The sequence below is a fragment of the Acomys minous genome, assembly GCF_964271855.1.
Source record: "Acomys minous genome assembly, chromosome: 20".
NCBI lineage: Eukaryota > Metazoa > Chordata > Mammalia > Rodentia > Muridae > Acomys > Acomys minous.
In genome coordinates, this window is record NC_140502.1 from 1,314,259 (window position 1) to 1,323,572 (window position 9,314).

Below are 9,314 nucleotides of genomic sequence, written 5' to 3' on the forward strand. Positions count from 1 at the left end.
CCCAGACCACTCCCCTGCACAGGCAGTAGGGATGGGAAGCCCAGTGCCTGAGTGCTCTTGGGGCCAAGATTAGGCTCCTGAGGGTTGGTGAACCTAGACAAAGAGAGCATCCATTTACCTCAGTGGCAGTCTTGAAAGGCTGGTCAGGAAGGGTTCTCCACAGCTGGCCTGGAGCAAGTGAGGCTAGCTTAGTCTGCATTCTGCCCTGGATCTTGGAAGAAAGGGAAGCAGTAGGAATTTATCTCAGCTTAGAATCGTGGTCTGATGGGAAGGCAGTGATGGGTTAAGAGGGGGAATGAATGGAGATTTAGAATGAAATTTGGAGGAATGGAGTTTAGTATAAAGGATTCCAGACTTGTTAGTCATGGAAGAGCCTTTTTCATACAGGGCCACCAATTTTATAATTAATAATAAAGATATAAGGCAATAAGATAACGTACCAGATACCAGATATTATGTTACAGAGTTTATTAAATGAGCATGGGGGGAGAAAGAAAGGGGAAAGGGGTAGCCCAGAGAGAGAGGGAAAGAGACACAGATAGAGACAGGAAAAGTGAGGAGGAGGAGGAGGAGGAGGAAGAGGAGGAGGAGGAAGGAGAAGAAGAAGAAGGAGGAGGAGGAGGAGGAGGAGAAGGAGAAGAAAGAAAGAGAAGGGAGAGTAAGAGAGAGAGGCGAGGGAGGGCTGTCTTTTCATATAGCCTTGGGCAGGGCCACGCCCCTGTGGCAGGTAGGCAATGACATCACAGGTAGACTGAAGCAGAATCCTAACAACCACACCAACCATTTCAAAAGCTGGACAAGTTTACAGGCATGAAGTTAGTGGGTAGGAGAGATCTGCCCCTAGTAAGTGCATCCTAGCTGCCCCTTCCTGCTCAGCCACTGCTACAGTGAAAGAGCAATCTAGGAGAGAAGGGGCTGAGAATGAGTCTGAAATTTGAGATCAATAAAGTGGCAGTACTTGAACTCCATTTGCATCTGTAAGACCCCTTGTGGGATGGCTGGGACTCGGTATGCAAATGACAGGAACTCAAGGTTGGGGTTCACGAGGACCCCTTAAAATTTCAGACTTCTCCTATTGGCTCCAACCCTTCCCCCTTACACAATGACCTCCCTAGCCTGCTGTGGAGATGGGAGGGCAGGGTCTCAACAGAAGAGGAAGCCCAGTCATCACGTGACTCCTTCCCTGCTACAGCCCCCTCCAGAGAAGCAAGGCTGAAGTAGATGTTCAGAACAGAGCTAGACCACACCCTGTAGAGGGGAGGAGAGCAGAAGTGGTGTTGGTCTGGCAGGAGCCCCTGGGTGAAATTGTTAGGTGTGGAGGGGGAGTGATAGCTTCCAGACTCAGTGCAGTCACCGCTGTGATGTTCTTGGTGTGAGCATTATACTTTAGAGACGAAACTGTGGAGCCGAGAACACACACAGTCCTTTGCTTTTGTCCCATACTCAAAGTTGGATTTTTCAGAGCCCATCATAAGCCCCACATAAGATCCAGTTTGCCACTCACCCTTCTGCCTAGGAACTGGAATAGGGCTTATCGAAATGGTGGCAGGAAGTCAAGCTCTACTCCCATTCTCATCTTCAAAGAAATATTTCTCGTTGCCACCAGATCCTTGCCAGGCTATCTGCAAAGTGAGGAGAAAACAACAGAGATAATTACCCGAGACAAGGCTGGAAGGATGTCAGTAGGGAGGAAGAGAGATGGCATTCAGGGAGGTCTGGCGTCACACAAAAGATGCGCTGCATCAGAGTCTTGCCCTGATGTCTACACTTCTGAGAGATGGCCGCACAAATACAGTGTGACTAGGGAAATCCATACTCCAGGATTCCAGACCTCTCTCTCCTTGAAACAGCATCAGAATGGCAGGGCCTCCTTTGGGGATCTTGCTTCCTGGGGTCCTGGGTCCCCAGAAAGCAAGCCAAGATGTCCCATTACCCATCCGTCCATTCTCGGTTCCCGCCTCACTTAGGTGGTTAGTGTTCAAGTCTCCCAGCAGCAGCGTTCTCCACAGCACTATCTCCACAGTTATGTGGAGAGCAGGGACTGACTCTGACATGAACTTTGCTGCCCCATAATTGACCACCTCCCCTTGCTGGGGAGGCCTGATGGCACTCAAAGAAAGAATAAGCAGGATACCAAGATGAGACTTGATTGCCTTTGACCATATAGTGGGGGAGGAGGTCCTCCTCAGTCATGGACCTAGGGGAGGGGAATAGGGTGAAGGTGGGAGAGAGGGAGGAACGGGAGGATACAGGTGATGGAATAACAATTGAGTTGTAATCTGAATAAATTAATAAAATTTAAATTATAAAAGAGAAAAACAAACAAAAAATTTTGTTTTAGAAAATAACATATAAAGCAAATCTCCTACCATCTTTCTCTACTCAAAATAAAAAAAAATAAAATCCAGACAATTAAAAAAACAAAAACAAAAAGAAAATACTTGAGTTTCTATCTTTCATATGAAACACTATCAAAAATCTATTCCCCTGGAGTAGTAATTAACACTTACTTTTCTTAAAAAGTTTTCATGATCTGTTTTTGTTTTTTTTTTAATGCCTACAAAATACCTAACTTTTATTCAGAACCTTGCATAAAACTGGGTCTGGCTCTGTCGGTTATATGTGTTACAGCTGTATTAGTTTCCTATTACTGCTGAGACAATTTGCCATAGATTCAATTGACTTAGTAGTATTGCAGCTCTGGGGGTCGTAAGTCTGGCTTCGCACTCACTGAGCTAAAACCAGGAGTCAACAGGGTGGGGTTCCTTTCTGAGGGGTGTAGGGAAGGATCTGTTTTCTTAACTTTTGTAGCTTCTCTATTGCCTGGTTAGTCTGGGCCCCTTCATCTTAATAGCCAGCGATGGCCAGGTGAGTCTTGTTGCACAGCACCAATCTGACTCTTACTCTACGTGCACTATAAGAACACAATGCGATTCCATTGTTCCCAGCCTGATAATTCAAGACAACCTCCTTCCTTTGTTGTATCTTATCGGCCTGTTCACCACCGTAATACTCCCTGGCTGTATACAATGTATTTGGAACTTGTAGAGATGAGAGTATGAACATCTTTTGAGAACATTTTACGCACACTGTATATTAGCATCAAATAACCATATAAGATCTCTTAGGGAACCTCTGGATTTTTGCAGTCCATCCTCCCTCCCACTCACAGATGAGGTGACCAGGAGCTTAAACAGCTCACCCCTGATCACAGAGCCAGTTAGAGGCATAATGCAGCCCGGAGCCCAGGTCTCCCAGACTTACCTTTCCTTCCTGTCATTCTGCCTCTTAAGAGAACAATAATCCTGCCTTTTTGTATAAAGTCGGTGTGGAAACTTATAGTCTCTGTTTTCACCTTTTATCTTCAACACTGATAAGGAATAGTAACTAATCTTCAGATATAAAAATAGTATCTTCAGGGGATGGAGAGAGGAGATGGCTCAGAGGTTAAAAGCATTAACTGTTCTTCCAGAGGTCCTGAGTTCAATTCCCAGCAACCACATGGTGGCTCACAGCCATCTACAATGTGATCTGATGCCCTCTTCTGGCCTGCAGGTGTACATGCAGGCAGAGCAGGGTATACATAATAAATAAATAAATCTTTTTTTCTCTTTTTATTTTTATTTTTTCTGTTTTTTTATTAATTTATTCTTGTTACACATCAGTGGTTATCCCATCCCTTGTATCCTCCCATTCTTCCCTCCCTCCCATTTTCCCCTTATTCCCCTCCCCTATGACTGCTCCTGAGGGGGATTACCTCCCCCTGTATATGCTCATAGGGTATCAAGTCTCTTCTTGGTAGCCTGCTGTCCTTCCTCTGAGTGCCACCAGGTCTCCCCCTCCAGGGGACATGGTCAAATGTGAGGTACCAGAGTACATGAGAAAGTCAGACCCCACTCTCCACTCAACTGTGGAGAGTGTTCTGTCCATTGGCTAGATCTGGGTAGGGGTTTAAAGTTTACCGCCTGTCTTGTCCTTGGCTGATGCCTTAGTTTCAGCAGGACCCCTGAGCCCAAATCTGCCTAGCATAATGTTCTACTTGTAGGATTCTAGGACCCTCTGGATCCTTCTACTTTGCCATTCTCCCATGATTCTCTCATCTAGAGTCCCAATAGGATGTCCTCCCCTCTGTCCCAGTTTCCTGGTAAGTGAAGGCTTTCGTGGGACATGCCCGTTGGGCTAATATGCAGATATGAGTGAGTATATACCATTTGAGTCTTTCTGCTTCTGGGTTAACTCACTCATTATGATCATTTCTAGCTCAATCCATTTATCCACAAATTTCAGGAATTCCTTGTTTTTAATAGCTGAATAGTATGCCATAGTGTATATGTACCACAGTTTCTTTATCCATTCTTCTACTGAGGGACACTTAGGCTGTTTCCATGTTCTGGGTATTATGAATAAGGCTGCTATGAACATGGTTGAGCAAATTTTCTTGTGTGCTGGAGCATCTTCTGGGTATATTCCAAGGAGTGGAATAGCTGGGTCTTGAGGAAGCCCTATTCCCATTTTTCTGAGATAGCACCAGATTAGGTTTCCAAAGTGGCTGTACCAGTTTGCATTCCCACCAGCAATGAAGGAGTGTTCCTCTCTCCCCACATCCTCACCAGCATGTGGTGTCACTTGAATTTTTGATCTTAGCCATTCTGATGGGTGTAAGATGGAATCTCAGAATTGTTTTGATTTGCATTTCCCTGATGATTAAAGAGGTTGAGCATTTCTTTAAGTGTTTCTCAGCTATTTGGTATTCCTCTGTTGAGAATTCTCTGTTTAGTTCCAAGACCCATTTCTCAATTGGGTTATTTGGTTTGGTGGTATTTAATTTCTTGAGTTCTTTATTTAGACCTTTGCCAGATGTAGGGTTGGTGAAGATCTTTTCCCAGTCTGTAGGCTGTCGCTTTGTTCTCTTGACAGTGTCTCCTGCCTTACAGAAGCTTCTCAGCCTCATGAGGTCCCATTTTTTAATTGTTGACATTAAGGCCTGGACCATTGGTGTTCTGTTCAGGAAGTTGTCTCCTGTGCCAATATGTTCCAGGCTCTTCCCCACTTTTTCTTCTAAGTGACTTAGTGTTTCTGGTTTTATGTTGAGGTCTTTAATCCACTTGGATTTGAGTTTGTGCAAGGTGACAAATATGGGTCCAGTTGCATTTTTTTACACATAGACATCCAGTTAGACCAGCACCATTTGTTGAAGATGCTATCCTTTTTCCATTGAATGGATTTGGCTTCTTTGTCAAAAATCAAGTGACCATATGTGTGTGGATTCATATCTGGGTTTTCTATTCGATTCCACTGATTAACCAGCCTGTTGCTGTGCCAGTACCATGCGGTTTTAATTACTATTGCTTTATAGTACAGTTTGAGATCAGGTATGGAGACTCCTCCAGAGCACCTTTTATTGTACAAGATTGTTTTAGCTATTCTGGGTTTTTTGTTTTTCCATATGAAGTTCAGAATTGAACTTTCAATGTCTTTTAAAAATGGTGTATTTTGATAGGGATTGCATTGAATCTGTAGATTGCTTTTGGTAGGATGGCCATTTTTGCTATGTTAATTCTCCTGATCCATGAGCAAGGAAGATCATTCCATCTTCTCATGTCATCTTCAATCTCTTTCTTTAGAGTTTTGAAATTTTTTTCAAACAAGCCCTTCACTTGCTTGGTTAGAGTAACTTCTAAATATTTTATATAGCTTGTGGCTAATGTGGAGGGTGTGGCTTTCCTAATTTCTTCCTCTGCAAGCTTGTCATTTGTGTATAGGAAGGCTACAGACTTTTTTTAGTTAATTTTGTATCCAGCCAATTTGCTGAAGGTGTTTATCATCTGTAGGAGTTCTCTGGTGGATTTTGAGGGTCACTTATGTACACTATCATATCATCTGCAAATAGGGATAATTTGACTTCCTCCTTTCCCATTTGGATACCCTTGATCTCCTTTTGTTGTCTTATTGCTCTGGCTAGAACTTTGAGTACTATATTGAAGAGATATGAAGAGAGTGGGCAGCCTTGCCTTGTTCCCGATTTTAGAGGAATTTCCTTGAGTATCTCACCATTTACTTTGATTTTGGCTATTGGCTTGCTGTATATAGCCTTTATTATGTTGACGAAAGTGCCTTGTATCCCTGATCTCCCTAAAACTTTAAACATGAATGGGTGTTGGATTTTATCAAATGCTTTCTCTGCATCTAAAGAGATGATCATGTGGTTTTTTATTTTCAGTTTGTTTATGTGGTGGATTACATTGATGGATTTCCATATATTAAACCATCCCTGCATGCCTGGAATGAAGCCTACTTGGTCATGATGAATAATACCTTTGATGTGTTCTTGTATTCATTTTGCAAGTATTTTATTTAGTATTTTTGCATCGATGTTCATAAGAGAAATTGGTCTGAAATTCTCTTTCTTTGTTGAGTCTTTGTGAGGTTTAGGTATCAATGAGACTATGGCCTCATAGAATGAATTTGGTAATGTTCCATCCAATTCTATCTTTTGGAGTAACTTGAAGAGTATCAGTATTAGCTCGGCTTTGAAGGTGTGGTAGAATTCTGCACTGAAACCATCTGGCCCTGGGCTTTTTTTTTTTTTTTTTTTTTGGTTGGGAGACTATCAATGATTGCTTCTATTTCTGTAGGGGAAATGGGACTATTTAGCTTGTTTATCTGTTCTTCACTCAACTTGGGCAAGTGAAATTGATCAAGAAAATCATCCATTTCCCTAAGATTTTCAAATTTTGTGGCATATATGCCTTCAAAGTAGGATCTTATGATTCTTTGTATTTCTTCAGTGTCTGTTGTTATGTCTCCCTTTTCATTTCTGATTTTGTTGATTTCAATACTGTCTCTCTGCCTTTTAGTTAGTTTGGCTAATGGTCTGTCTATCTTGTTGACTTTCTCAAAGAACCAGCTCTTGGTTTTGTTGATTCTTTGGACTGTTTTCTTAGTTTCTAATTTGTTGATTTCATCCCTGAGTTTGATTATTTCCAGATGTCTACTTCTTTTGGGTGTTTCTCCTTTTTTTTTTTTCTAGGGCTTCCAGTTTGTCGTTAAGGTGCTTATGTGCGATGTTTCCAATTTCTTTTTAAAGGCACTTAGTGCTATGAATTTTCCTCTTAGCACTGCTTTCAATGTATCCCACAAATTTGGGTATGTTGTTCCTTCATTTTCATTGAATTTCAGAAACTCCTTGATTTCTTTATTTCTTCCCTGACCCAGGTGTCATTTAGCAGAGAGTTGTTTAGTTTCCACGTATGTGTAGGCTTTTTATTATTTCTGTTGTTGTTGAATTGCAGCCTAAGCCCATGGTGATCTGATAGGATACAAGGTATTATTTCAATCCTCTTGTATCTGTTGAGGCTTGCTTTGTGACCTACAATGTGATCAATTTTGGAGAAGGTCCCATAGGGTGCAGTGAAGAAGGTATATTCTTTCTTGTTTGGGTGAAAGGTTCTATAGATATCTGTTAGATCCATTTGACCCATGGCATTGGTTAATGATGTTATTTCTCGGTTTAGTTTCTGTTTCAGTGACTTATCCTTCAGTGAGAGTGGGGTGTTGAAGTCTCCCACTATTATTGTGTGGGGATCGATGTGTGGTTTAAGCCTTTTTAGCAGATCTTTTATAAATGTGGGTGCCCTTGTATTGGGAGCATAGATGTTCAAAATTGTGATGTCATCTTGGTTGACTTTACCTTTGATGAGTATGAAGTGTCCTTCCTCATCCCTTTTGATTAATTTTGGTTGAAAGTCTATTTTGTTCGATATTAAAATGGCTACGCCTGCTTGCTTCTTGTGACCATTTGCTTGGAATATTTTTTCCAACATTTTATCCTGAGGTAATGCCTATCGTTAAGGGTGAGATGTGTTTCTTGAATGCAGAAGAATGTTGGATCTTGTTTATGCACCCATTCAGTTAGTCTGTGTCTTTTTATTGGAGAATTGAGACCATTAATGTTGAGAGATATTAATGACCAGTGGCTGTTAAGAGTCTTAATTTTGATGTTAGTTCTAGTCGAGCGTTTGTGTAGTTGTGTTTTTGCCATGGTATAGTTATCTATTTCCTGAGTAGCTTTGGTTGTAGCCTGGCCCTTTGGGATGAAGTTTTCCTTCTAGTACCTTCTGTAAAGCTGGATTTGTGGATAGGTACTGTTTGAATTTGTTTTTGTCATGGAATATTTTATTTTCTCCATCAATGGTTATTGATAGCCTTGCTGGGTAAAGTAGTCTGGCCTGGCATCTGTGGTCTCTTAGGGTTTGTAGGATCCCTGTCCAGGCCCTTCTGGCTTTGATGATCTCTGCTGAGAAGTCTGGCGTAATTCTGATAAGTTTGCCATTAAATGTTATTTGGCCCTTTTCCTTTGCAGCTTTTAATATTTTTTCTTTGTTCTGTATGTTTTGTGTTTTGATTATTATGTGTCGGATAGTTTTTCTTTTCTGGTCAATTCTATTTGGTGTTCTGTAGGCCTCTTGTATGTTTATAGGCATCTCTTTCTTTAGATTGGGGAAATTTCCTTCTATGATTTTGTTGAGAGTAGTTTCTGGACCTTGAAGTCTGATCTCTTCTCTTTCTTCAATGCCTATTATCCTCAGATTTCTTCTTTTCACGGTGTCCTTAATTTCTTGGATGTTTTGTGTCAGGAGTTTTCCAGATTTGGCATTTTCTTTAATGGTTGCTTCAAGATCTGTGATTGTATCTTCTAGATCTGAGATTCGTTCTTCCATCTCTTGGATTCTGTTAGAAAAGCTCACCTCTGTGTCACTCGCCTTCTTCTCTGAGGTCTCACGTTCTCGTTTTTCTTCTATCTGTGTGTTTATCATTGAATCCATTTTCGTCTTCAGATTTTGAACAGATTTTTTTATTTCTTTCATCTGATTTTTTGTATATTCCTGAGTTTCTTCCATTGTTGCTTTATAGGTCTTCAGAGCTTGAACCGTTTTTTATTTATTTATGTCATCTGGTTGTTTGCATTTTCCTGAAATTTTTCCAGTTCCACTCTATGTGCTTCTTTTACATCTCTCAACTGTTTGGCTGCGTCTTCCTGCATTTGATTATGAATTTTATTTGTTTCCTCCATTAACATCCTCATTACCAAGGATTTGAAGTCATTTTCTTGTGTTTCCGTTGTATTTGAGTTCTCTGGGTTGTTTTCTTTGGGATAGCTGGAAACTGGAGACGCCATGTTGTTATGGGGTTTCTTGCGTATGCTTTTACGCTGTCCTTTAGACATCTTGCAGTCTCTGTTTTTGTTGGGTAACTTCCAGAGTCGGATGGAGGGAGTCTGATGATAGATTCACTTGTTTTCTCCCGATTTCCAT

The 9,314-nt window shown here is 41.3% G+C and overlaps 1 long non-coding RNA gene across 2 annotated transcripts in view; it reads right to left on the reverse strand.

Moving 5' to 3' along the window:
- LOC311591335 overlaps positions 1-1,617 on the reverse strand; it is a 46,053-nt gene extending 44,436 nt beyond the window's left edge. For both annotated transcript variants that reach the window (XR_014777062.1, XR_014777063.1), the window contains exons 1-2: positions 1,505-1,617; positions 119-211 (exon numbers count right to left, since the gene is read on the reverse strand). This is a non-coding gene — a long non-coding RNA (uncharacterized lncRNA). The remainder of the gene's footprint in view (positions 1-118; positions 212-1,504) is intronic.
- Between the last annotated feature and the right edge of the window lie 7,697 nt (positions 1,618-9,314).